General features: G+C 34.1%; 1 protein-coding gene across 3 annotated transcripts in view; it reads right to left on the bottom strand.

Annotated features, from left to right (window-relative positions):
* LOC138695809 (uncharacterized) overlaps positions 1–12,154 on the bottom strand; it is a 228,166-nt gene extending 216,012 nt beyond the window's left edge. For 2 of the 3 annotated variants that reach the window (XM_069820040.1, XM_069820041.1), the window contains exons 1-2: positions 11,983–12,154; positions 11,057–11,188 (exon numbers count right to left, since the gene is read on the bottom strand). The gene's annotated coding sequence lies outside the window, so the exon portion shown is untranslated. Of the gene's footprint in view, positions 1–3,389; positions 3,889–11,056; positions 11,189–11,982 lie in introns of those variants that run through there. The other variant, XM_069820042.1, reaches the window with a different exon arrangement.
* Positions 12,155–12,162: the final 8 nt, after the last annotated feature.

The raw sequence follows: 12,162 nt of genomic DNA, 5'->3' as shown, positions 1-12,162 counted from the left end.
CATAACAATAGGTTACAAACATTTCTTTCAAGTGCTGAAAAGTGAATCTTCTTCTATTGTCTCTGAGGATAGATTTATACTGACTAAAAGAGCGTTCGACGTCACAAGAAGTAACTGGTACATAATTCAATTTCACAATGTCTGCTGGGGATAAGTCCAAGTTAATCTTCACTGTTGATTCACCACTCATCACAGCAACAACCTTTTGTAGTTCTTCATATCCAGGGTTTTTTGAAAGTACAGTGTCCACCTTAGCTCTTACTGCATCTGCAACTTTACCTCTACCACGATTCAGTTGTTCCACAGTACTATTTATAATTTCAAAACTTTCAGATAGTGAAAGGTGCCTATTTTGGAGACTTTTGAGCGTTTTTATGATGCATGAAAATGTATGCTGAATGTGAGCTAAGTCATTCTTCACACTTATGTCACAGGTAACTGTTTTCGCAGTATCAATTGAGACTGCATCTTCAGAGTCCAATGCAAGGAGAACATTGTTAATAGAGTCTATATGTTCGGCATAATATTCAACTGCTTCTAGCCATGTACCCCATCTAGTTAAAATTGGCTTTGGTGGCAATGGAATTTCAGGGTACATTTCTTTCAACACGTTAACTCTACTGGGAGCTTTGAGAAATACTTTTTTCACTGATGAAATCAACAAATCTACTTTAGGGAAATTGTCTCTGACCACTTCTGCCACACGATGAAATGCATGCGCCACACAAGTAAAATGAGTCAATTTAGGATATACAACAGATAATGCTTGTCCAGCTTTGACCATATAAGGGGCAGCATCGCTAATAAAGAATAACACATTATCGTACATAATACCCTTTGGCCACAGGATACCCATAGCTTCGTTGAACAGTTTAACTATAGTTTTGTTATTGCACTTTTCTAGAACATCACAATGTAAAAGAATTCGTTCAGAATATTGTTCACTTAACAAACCGATAACTACATTACCAACAAGTCTACCTTCTTTGTCGGGAGTCTCATCAATGGAAACCCAAATTGAACTATCTTTAATTTCATCTCTTATCTTCTGTATTGTCTCATCGTAGATGGATGGAGCATACGTCTTCCTAAGTGTTGACTCATCCGGGATTGTATGTTGAGTATATTTTTCAAGGAATTCCCTGAAGACCTTATTCTTTAGTTTGTAGAGAGGAATATCAGCAGAGATGAGAGAACGGCACAGGTCGATGTTAAACTCAGATCTTACATTCGATGTTGTTGGTTGTGTTAAAAACAATTGTTAAAAACAATTGTCTCTGCTTGGAATTTAGTTGTTTGTTGGCCTGATGATTACTAGTTGTAATGTGTTGTTGCACCAGGAACTTTTGTGTAGATGATACTGCACACTGACACAAATTACAAAATAATATTTTATTGTCAGTTGATAAACCATCTTCTTTAAATTCTGAAATGTAACTTGTTAGTTTTGATTTTAAATTGACTGAATGACGTACTTTTGGCATATTTACCGTCTTTATAGTATGATTTACAAAACTGAACCTATGTGTACTCTGACTGGCATTTAACTGTTGAGCTGCACAACTGAAGTCTGTTAAAAATTTTAAATTAAATTAATACAGTTTTGTAACTTACTTTCCCATTGTTGATAGGACTGCTAATTTTCAAATAACTCTGATGTTAAAGGGATTACTGAACATGTGTTTAAATCTCTATTGTTGAAATGTATTTTTAAAAGTTAATGGAATTTTGTTTTGTTTTATTGTTAAACCTAATATAATATGGACTGTTTTATATGAAATATGGAAAATATATGGAAATTAACGAAAATATGTACTAAACTCTAAAATATGGAAAAATATGGAAAATAAAAGTAGGATTTTTCAACCCTACACATTGTGAAACATAAAGATAATGCAAAATATAAATTATATTAGCTTTATAAGTAAATATGTATTTACATATAAATCCTTTCCCTGATTATTACTATTCTTATTTTTATCATTATTATTATTATCAATAATTGTCTTATTTTTTATACTTTGTATGTTTCATTTATTTTGACCTGCTGTTCACATTTTATTATGCTTTTTCCTTTCTTTCTGTATGTTATGTATTATGTCTGATTTCTACTTACTTGTTGTATACATTTTATTATTATTATTTTACTCAGTTTTGTGTGTAAAATTGTAGTGTACTTTGTAAATTTGTAGTGTTTTTTGTAACGCAGTCTTACTCCTGGTTGAGTGTCAGAGAAGGCCGTATGGCCTTAACTCCACCAGGTTAAATAAATTATTATTATTATTATCATGCTGGATGCTGCGCTTGCCAGGAAACAAAGTCCAGTCCCGCCAATCAATCCCGGAATTTGGAACTGTGTTAGGAAGAAAGATAGGATCCTTGGTGTATATGTAATAGCCTGAATTGCAGTTCACCAGGAGCCAGGATATCAGGGTGTGCCCGACATAAGATGAGCTGGGAATGGGTCCTGATCCTAAGACACAAACGGGCAGTAGATGCTTGCTGCTTCTTAGGTCTCTCCTGATGCTGTATTCCAGATCAACCACCTCAAACTTGGATTTCCAAGCACACACGATCATTTCGTGGACCATCTCACTGATCTGCCTGCACAAGCAGTTCATTTCAACACTATGCTTCTACAATGTCCTGACATGATTACGAGCAATTTTGATCATGAAGGAGGAATACCGGTAGAAGGAGAAAGAGCAGAATTGAAGAAATCACGTCAGCTAATGAAATCAATATTGCCTGTTTGAATTTAAGTGGCAGGCCAGTTCAGTCACTGCAACAGAACTTACCATATGCGTAATATGATTTCTATGCTATACTTCAGAATACCGCAAAAGCACTAATTTACAAAGACCGTGCAAATTAAAAATAATTAAAACGCATGTTTTTTTATTGATGGCACAAGGGTAGATAAATTTATTTAGGCTATTTTTTTTTATTTAACTAGCTAGGTAGCTAGGGAGTACAAATTACATTTATAAAACAAAAATGTTTCTAGCCACTACCGTAAGAGCCAGGCTCGTGTACGGTGTGGTCTTAGTCAATAATATAACAAAAAATTTACAAGGACAGTTTACTAAATACAATAAGTAACTTAATTCAAAACAATAAATAACACACAAGAGCAAAAAGAGAAAAAGACATTTAATATAAATTGACAATCAGACAGAAGTCAGTGATATTCAATAAAAACATGAATATAGTCGACAGAAATAAAAGTTAAAAAATACATTTGTTAATATTATATATCATGAATAATTTTATAAATTTCTTTTTTAAAAGCTTCAATTTTAAAATATTTCAAATTTGGAAAATGGTTTGTAGTTCCCTGGACCAAAAATAAATAATTCAATAAAGCAATAATGACATAAAGTACTTACACGGTATTCTGTAGTCGTTCCTTAAAATTACTTCTTTCATTAAGATACAGCAATACAACTCTAATCCTTAACAGAGGTATACACAAACACTAATATTTGTTAATGAAAGAGAAGTTCACTACTACACTGCAAAAACTATTATAAATAAATTGTTATTTTGTTGTTTTGCACTGATGTGAGTAGGTCATGTCAAGTTTCCCTGGATATTATAGTAAAGCCAACTTCCTGTATTACAAACAAGATATAAGTTTGTCTTGTTAACCAATAAATGTTAATATTAAAATCATTTGGATTGTTCTTTAACTAATTTTAAAGTGTTACAACATAACATAAATACGAGTTCAACAGTTTTGCAAATGCACATCTATTGGTCAAGATCCAAATACTGATACTATTCTATTTTCAGCTCACGCAATACTGCCACTAGTAAAACGTGTTTCGACTTCTAGTAAGTACATCCTAATTATTTTTTTTTAATTGTAATGGTTGTTATGTACTGTCGAGATAAGGATGGTGTATTTTGATCACAGAGCTAAAAGCAAATAGAATACGTCTGATGACAAAGTTCATATTTGCGCAACACACAAACAATCTTACGGAAATACAATAGAAGTTTGAAGTCATTAAATTGAAATATGACATGCTTTTCATCACTATGATACTACAGTTCTGCCAATTTTACTTTTAAATCTGTTATCCAGATTCACTGTAACATATTGGGTTACTGAGCTTCATTGTTCTATTTTGTTACCTATCTTGTCTGTCAGAAGCCTCTGTAGTCACATGAGATGTCTTGCAGAGATATATAGAGTAGAGGAGACAAAACCTATCCTGTGACCTTATCATGCGCAGTGGCTATATCACCAATGGGTATGGAGGGGGGAGATTTGTTTTAGTCTGAGATGAACTTCTGTATCGGTAGGTTCATATAATATTAACACTTATGAAACAAACTCTTTTTCTGATACATTATTCTTTCCCCTCTCGCACAGCTCACATGCCAAGTCTCACCTTCTCACCTATCTCTCAGAGATATTTATACACAAAGAAGGGAGCCTGATGGTACGAAGAAAATGTTGTTCTCCACGGCTGAATTTGGGAGTATTTCACCCATTATTCTTCTTGCCTAACAATAGAGATCACTTAAGTTTTTTGATTTTTGGTTTGGGGGATAAAGTTGTTGTTGTTTTCTAATGCCAGGCATTTGACAATAAAGTCATTTGACCTCTTGCACTCCAATATTTTTCAAAGATATTATCATGACCAGCCACTGAAGCACAGATTTTGAGGTGTTCCAAATCCATTTCTTGATTTGAGTTGCACAGTGGACAGTTAGGAGACTGATATATTCTAATTCTATGCAGGTGCTTGGTCAAACAATCATGGCCTGTTGCCAATCTAAATGCAGCTACAGATGATTTGCGTGGTAAATCAGGAATTAACTGTGGATTAAGATGCAGAGAGTTCCATTTTTTCCCTTGAGATTGTGTTATCAAATTTTGTTTGTTGAAGTCTAAGTATGTAGATTTAATAAATCTTTTCACAGATTAATACGTAGATTTAGTAACAGGTCTGTAAGTAGCAGTGCTGCCCTTCTTTTCTAAAGCATCCGCATTCTCGTTTCCCAGGATTCCACAACGGGATAGTATCCATTGGAATACAATTCTTTTATTGAGTGATATTAGTTAAGAGAGCATTTGATTTATTTCTGCTATTTGAGATGAAGGTGTGAGTCTAAGGACTATTGATAGAATAGCTGCTTTGGAGTCTGACAATATAACTGCATTTTTAAATTTATTGATGTGGCAGAGAAGATTCCTGAGACTTTCACTTATTGCAATGATTTCTCCATCAAAACTTGTTGTTCCATATCCAAGAGATCTATAAAGTGAGAAGAGACAGCACGTAACACCTGCACCTTGTTCCCTGAAGATCAAGGATCCATCCGTGTATAAATGAAGCCAATTTTGTTGGGGGATAAAGTTGTTTGCATCTGTGACATACTTTAAGACACATATTCACTGGGTAGTGCTAAATGAACATCAATATTGACCAAAACCTCTTACAAGATGCCAAAACCATGAACAAATGACCGTTTAAGGGGAAACGAGACTTAAAATGCAAAATACTTCAGTGGAATACAGGAGGTTTGTCAACAGGCAAAGTAACCAACATACGAAGAAAATTTTGCCATTAATTCTGCCTGTCTCAGAGTTCTATTATGTATCATTAACTTACGACGCAGGAACTTTGAATTTACATTACTTCTGAAAGAAGCCATATTAAAATCCATGTTGAATCTTTCGTACACTACTTTTAACACTTGAATATAAATAATTGATTAAATGGCGACATTACTCTTGTTAATTATGTAACCATGTGCGGCTTACAGCTGTTTCGGTGTTTCTTCACACCATCCTCAGAGCCTTCTGTGTCTCAGCGCCATCTCAACTTTGCTGCCTGTTGTGTGGGTGCGTTCGTGTGATGAAGAGTTGTGTCAAATAGTGTGTGTGTTCTGAAATTGATCTGTGTGTTGAGAATTTGATTAGGGTGTGTTTTAGTGTGTCTGTATATTTCATATTGTTCTAGTGTGTTGAGTTTTTGGTTTTGGGTTGTATGTGTAGGATTTCCATGTCTGTATTATTTATGTCATTGTATGTGTGGTTAGCATTAGTTATGTGTTCGGCATATGTAGATGTATTGTGTCCTTTGGTTATTGCTTTAATGTGTTCTTTGTATCGAGTTTGGAATAATCTGCCTGTCTGTCCAATGCAGAAACTGTCGCAACTATTGCATGTGAGTTTGTATACGCCTGTGTGGTTGTATTTATTTGTTTGTGTTGTTTGTGTGTTGAGATGTCTTTGTAGTGTGTTTTCTGTTCTGTATGCTATGTTATATTTCTGTTTTCTGAATGAGGATGCGATCTTGTGTGTGTTTTTGTTTTCGTATGTTAGTGTGATGTATTTCTTGTGTTCTTGTGTTTTGTGTGTTTTTGTGTTTACTGAATTTTTGTTTTGTCTTCCTTATGATGTTGTCTATTATGTTTGGGTTGTAACCGTTTTCTTGTGCTATGTATTTGATTGTGTTCACTTCTTCATTGTAGTGTTGTTGGCTCATGGGTATGTTGAGTAATCTGTGTACCATTGTCCTGAATGCAACATGTTTGTGTTGTGCGGGGTGATTACATGTGTTGTGTATGTGTGTGGTGGTGGTGGTTGGTTTTCTGTATATTTTGAAGGTGTGTTTGTTGTCAACTTTTGTTATTTAACATTTCCTTGTCTGCACGCATTATATTCTTCACCTGACATAATTAGGAACATTAAATCCAGACGTTTAAGATGGGCAGGGCATGTAGCACGTATGGGTGAATCCAGAAATGCATATAGAGTGTTAGTTGGGAGGCCTGAGGGAAAAAAACCTTTGGAGAGGCCGAGACATAGATGGGAAGATAATATTAAAATTGGTCTGAGGGAGGTGGGATATGATGATAGGGACTGGATTAATCTTGCACAGGCTAGGGAATGATGGCGGGCTTATGTGAGGGAGGCAATGAACCTGCGAGTTCCTTAAAAGCCTTTTGTAAGTAAGTAAAGATCCTTGTGGTTTGCCAACGTTACTGGTCTGATGTTTTTAATAAAAAATATATATACAACTGTTGTTTAATATATGTGTATGTTCAAAGTATAATGGTAGATAACACATATTGATTAGAGGAGAATGTGTAAGGGTCAAGGTTAACTGAACTCCCAATGCAGTCTCCTGAGATGATTTCTAGTATATGAGGCACACAATGACCATCCATGCTTAAGCACTGTAATAGAGGTCTACTACGTCTTTTTCGAGGAAGAATAAGTAATAGATTTCATAGCCTTAATGCACGGAGTCCTACATAATTTTAACTTTCCTTCTCAAAGATATTTTCAATTGAAACCAAAATCAGTTGTAAGACCTGTAATTACTTATGGGTGTGAATTCAGAGTTATAATGCAAAAAACTAAGTAAATGAAGGAAACGAAAAAAATTAAGGTTTAAGAAATTACACAAAAATTACTAAGTGATAAAATCAGAAGTGACATAATTAGGGATGAATGCACAATTGAACCTGTGTTTAACTGGATAATGAATAGGAAAATTAAATGGAATGAATACATTGATCGTATGGAGGACACCAGATTAGTGAAGAGAATTAGAGATTGGAAACCAAACGGGAAGAGAAGTTTAGGACACCCAAAATTGACATGGAAAGATACGTTAACACAGTATTGATGGATGGATAGATGGATGCAATAAGCTGCAGGCTTAATACGAGAGAAAGAAGAATAAAGAATATACATAAAAATTAAATATAAAATTCCGATATTCAATATGACTGTGAAATCACTTTCCCATAACAATGCATTAAAATGGTATGCGAATACAGTATGTAATCAGAATGAGCATCAAATAGGTGACAGAACTTTATCCAACTTTCAATAATCCAGGACACAAACATGGTTCAGCAGGACTCAGTCTATGAGCTGATGACTCCTCAACAAAGAGGCTAGGATTGGATCCTCAGGGAATTCTAAGATATTTGTGGCAAGTAACTCTGGGGGAATGACCTTTCTTCTCTATTAATTTCTTCTAAGAATTTCATTATACTTTTTCTCAATTCTCATAATAAAATCAAATTTTAATTACTAATTCCTGGGCTGTTATATGTCATAGGCCTACAAAAATATATATAAAAAATATATATATTAATAAAAAAATTTTAATTCGCACAATCTTAGAAACATTGCAACAATGGTTATTAGATCTAAATTAGTGCAAATATTCTCTACAGTATACTAGTCCTTCCAGTCTGCTGTTTGAAAATGAATTTGAATTCTCAAATAAAACATAGGAACAGACTAAAAGAAACTGAAACGAATACCGGTACCGGGTACACTTTTTAATCAGAGAAAAACAAGTAAATTTTAGAATAACTGAAAGTATAATAATCAGTGACGAAATTAAAAAATATATAAACATGTAGTTGGATTGGTCACATTTTAAGAATAAACAAGAACAGAATGTTTAAAACAATAACAGAACACAAACCAAAATATTACAGAAAGAAAAGGAAGATCTCCGAAAGACTATTGGATGAATTCAAACTATATTAAGATCTATAGTCCCGACACTGTTATTTCCGGCGTGACTCCGCCTCTTTGCTTACGTCTTAGAAAGTGAAGACTCTATAAAGTCTAGATAGGTAGTATCGTTCGCCATTTTTGTTCTTACGTTGTCGAGCTACCATACGAGGAATCTATTTGCCACACCGTTAAACATTATCATGTCGTAGCTCCTATGATAATAAATCAAACGCAATGTAATTCAGCAAATAATTGAGCAGCAAATAACGTCTTCGTGTGCTTTCTGCGAACGCCAACGAAAGAGCTAAAAGGGCGGGCGATTATATTAAGCATTTATCGAGCCTTAAGAAATGAATCAGCGAATCACAAGACACACACGTTTAAATGTAGCCGACCTGCAACGCGATTGGCTGCCGGAAATTAGAGCGACGGGACTATAATGCATGATTATTGACAATGATGATAATGATATAACACAGACACTTTGAATGTTGATGAATAAATAAATATTATGCATAATTAAATTAAACTAGTTTGCTTCATTACAAGTTGTCTTGAAGTTATAACCACGTGGTGTATGGCATAATAGTCGCCTTGCATAGAACAATCTAAAACAATTTTTTTTTGTGTATGGGAAATGTGTAGGTAGATATGTCTGCTAACATGAATAATGCTATTACAAGTCTGCCTGGAGATGAACGGCAAGCAATGATTCAATTCTTAACAGCAAAATGTTCTGGGACATCCAACTTACAGCCCTGATTTGTCACCATACGACTTTTAATTTTTTTGGTTCTTAAGAAAATTCTAAAGGGGCATAAATTCAGCATAGATAACGAAATAATGGCCGCTATGTTGAAATGGTTCAAGAAGCAGCCAAGATCTTTTATCATTGATAATATTCAAGACTTCTTCACACAATGGGACATCTGTGAATGTCTATGAAGATCAAGAAGGAAACTTACTACATTCATGTATTTTTAAACATTGATATTTATAAATCTCTTACATTTCTGATGTATCTTAATAAGTAGATCTATAAATTGGCTTAAATGCATTTCATTTCATCATGCCTTGGAAGAATGCTGAAAACATAACTCAAACAAATGTAACTGAAGTTTTCTAAAGATATAATCGTTCCTGCACTGGTTTATAGTATTGTAGTATATGTTCCTCGAAAAGATGTATCTCAGACCTCAGAGTTAAAATTCCAAAGTGTTGTTCAGAGATATAGATTGATGGATCACTTACGAAATACAATTCTGTTATAATGAAAGATCTCAATATATTTTCTGTAACTGAATATTGAGAAAATAAATCGAATTAACTGTAAAAATGATACAGATATGTGGACAATGTGCGTATACTAAAACAAATGCTATCAAGGTTGTCTATGGAAAATATGGTCAGATTTGTGAACTAGATCTCAAGCCTTGCAGTAAATAAAAATCAGGTATTGAAGTAAACTATTATATGCTTCAAATATTTGGAAACTCTGCTCCATTCTTCCAACATCTGTGAGCATTCCGTATTACTAGATAACCACAAATCACAGAAGTTTCTATTCAAGTGGTCATCACGTGCAAGGCTACCAATTAAGACAACACTGGAGACATCTAATCCTTTGACGAGAGAGATTAATTACCACCTTCTTGCCAGGAATCGAACCCAGATCTGCTGAATTTGTAACTACTTCAACAACAGTGGAAGACAAAACACATTAAACAAAATTTAGTCTTAAATACTGTATGAAAGAAACACAGAAAATTAAACATGGATGTAAATGTAGTCCTCATAAATTATTAGAAATAAATCTTTTAAAGGCACAAGAGCAAGGATATAAAACTACTCAGTCCTTTTTTAGAGTACAGGAAACAGATCAGTAACTTGTTGCATGAAGTGAATTGATGTCAAGAGTAGGCTAATTAAGCTCTAACAATTTATCTAATCCAGCCCACTACATCTACGAGTAATGGCTTCCACTTGAAGACAGTATAATAAGGATGTTCAATGTTAAAAGCTTACAAAAGAAAAAAAGCTCTTGATCTGCCTTTGTTACGGTACCTACAACTTCTACCATTTATCTTTAATTGACTATATCATCCAATTGACCAGTATGATGTGGCTACAGATACGAAATAACGAAATAAACATCAACTGGACATTGTGCTACTGTCACACATCTGTGACACAGCACATGAGGGTTGGCCACCTAAGGGGAACTAAGAGGTGGAACTTAAACTGAGAAGATTCAATCCGGCATTGAAACTGGAATCCGGTGTAGACCTGAAAACCCGGGTTCGAGTCCCGGTGCCGGAGAGAATTTTTCTCCGCTCCATTCATCCTTTATCAAAGGAAGTTCTGCTTCCACTTTTAAGATGAAATAAGTTTACACCATTTGAAAATTCTCCAGATTGCTATAGCAGGTAAACTACAAGCCTATGCAATAGTTCGTTGAGTTTGTGTAGGCCTATTCTATATGGGCAAATAATTCTCACATCACAATGAGAAAACATTACTTAGTAATAACTTGACGATTTTTATACTGACCGTAATCTTGTCTTTCGATGCTCTGTGACCGCAAATAAACACAAAAGGAACAGCAGCGAGTGGTCAACTCTAACAGCAAATGATGGGGGAAAACTTGATCTAGTTCAGAAGACACCATCATCTAGAGTTATCCTGCACAAACAGAGTAACATTTAGACAACAGAAATAGACACTAAAATTAAGCAAGTTAACACCAATTCTTTTAAAGACTCTGTTAATTTAGCTTACAAGAATGTAATCTACAATTAATACTTCTAAGGGAACACCAATTCTGAACAAAACAAAATTTGGAATATAAATCACTATAGCTGAATAACAAGTTAAATGCATTAAGGACTTATTCTGTATTAAAACCATCGTTCATAAACAAATGCAGTTCAAATTTCAGTTTTAGCTTACTAAAAAGATATTGTAGTTTCAAAAGTGGAAGCATGAAACAAATCATATTAAAGAAATGAAATGGTTCTAAAAGCAAACTAGTATTGCTGATCAAATTTTAAAATAGAATAAACACACAATTTTTTTACTTAAAACCATATCTTTAAGCGTTTGATTTAACTTTTATAAAAAGGCAAATTGAATTATAATATTATATACATATATCATACCGTACATTTAGTGACTTCTGACAGTATCTTAAATTTGACAGGTGGCTAATTATTTTGACAAGAAGTACAGTCACTCTCAAAACATAACATTTTTTAAACCCACGCTTTAAATCTATATGTATATAATATATCAGTATATTAATATCATACTCTGAAAAGCTAATATTACCATTTACAAATATCACAACACATCAAATTAGTGCTCAACATTTGCATCACTGAATGATTACGGGATGCATTACAGACCCCCCACGAAGAAGACAGCTTTCAATACTTCACTCAAACTAATAACAAAACATTATAAGAAGTAACACTTACACAATGATTTTTCTAAAACTCTCGATGTCTTCATGATTATGTACACTTAGTTATCTATGTATTACTTACAATTACATGTTATAGAAATATCTATCCCGTTTAGGTACCTACGATCGATTTCTCATGCGCCTAACAAGATAACAGAAGGAAGGCGCGGGCGCGCAACCACGACTAGCAGAC

This window comes from Periplaneta americana, chromosome 3 (genome assembly GCF_040183065.1).
Source record: "Periplaneta americana isolate PAMFEO1 chromosome 3, P.americana_PAMFEO1_priV1, whole genome shotgun sequence".
Classification (NCBI taxonomy): Eukaryota; Metazoa; Arthropoda; class Insecta; order Blattodea; family Blattidae; genus Periplaneta; species Periplaneta americana.
Note: the sequence above shows the minus strand (reverse complement) of the source record. Positions and strands in the feature narration are given on the sequence as shown.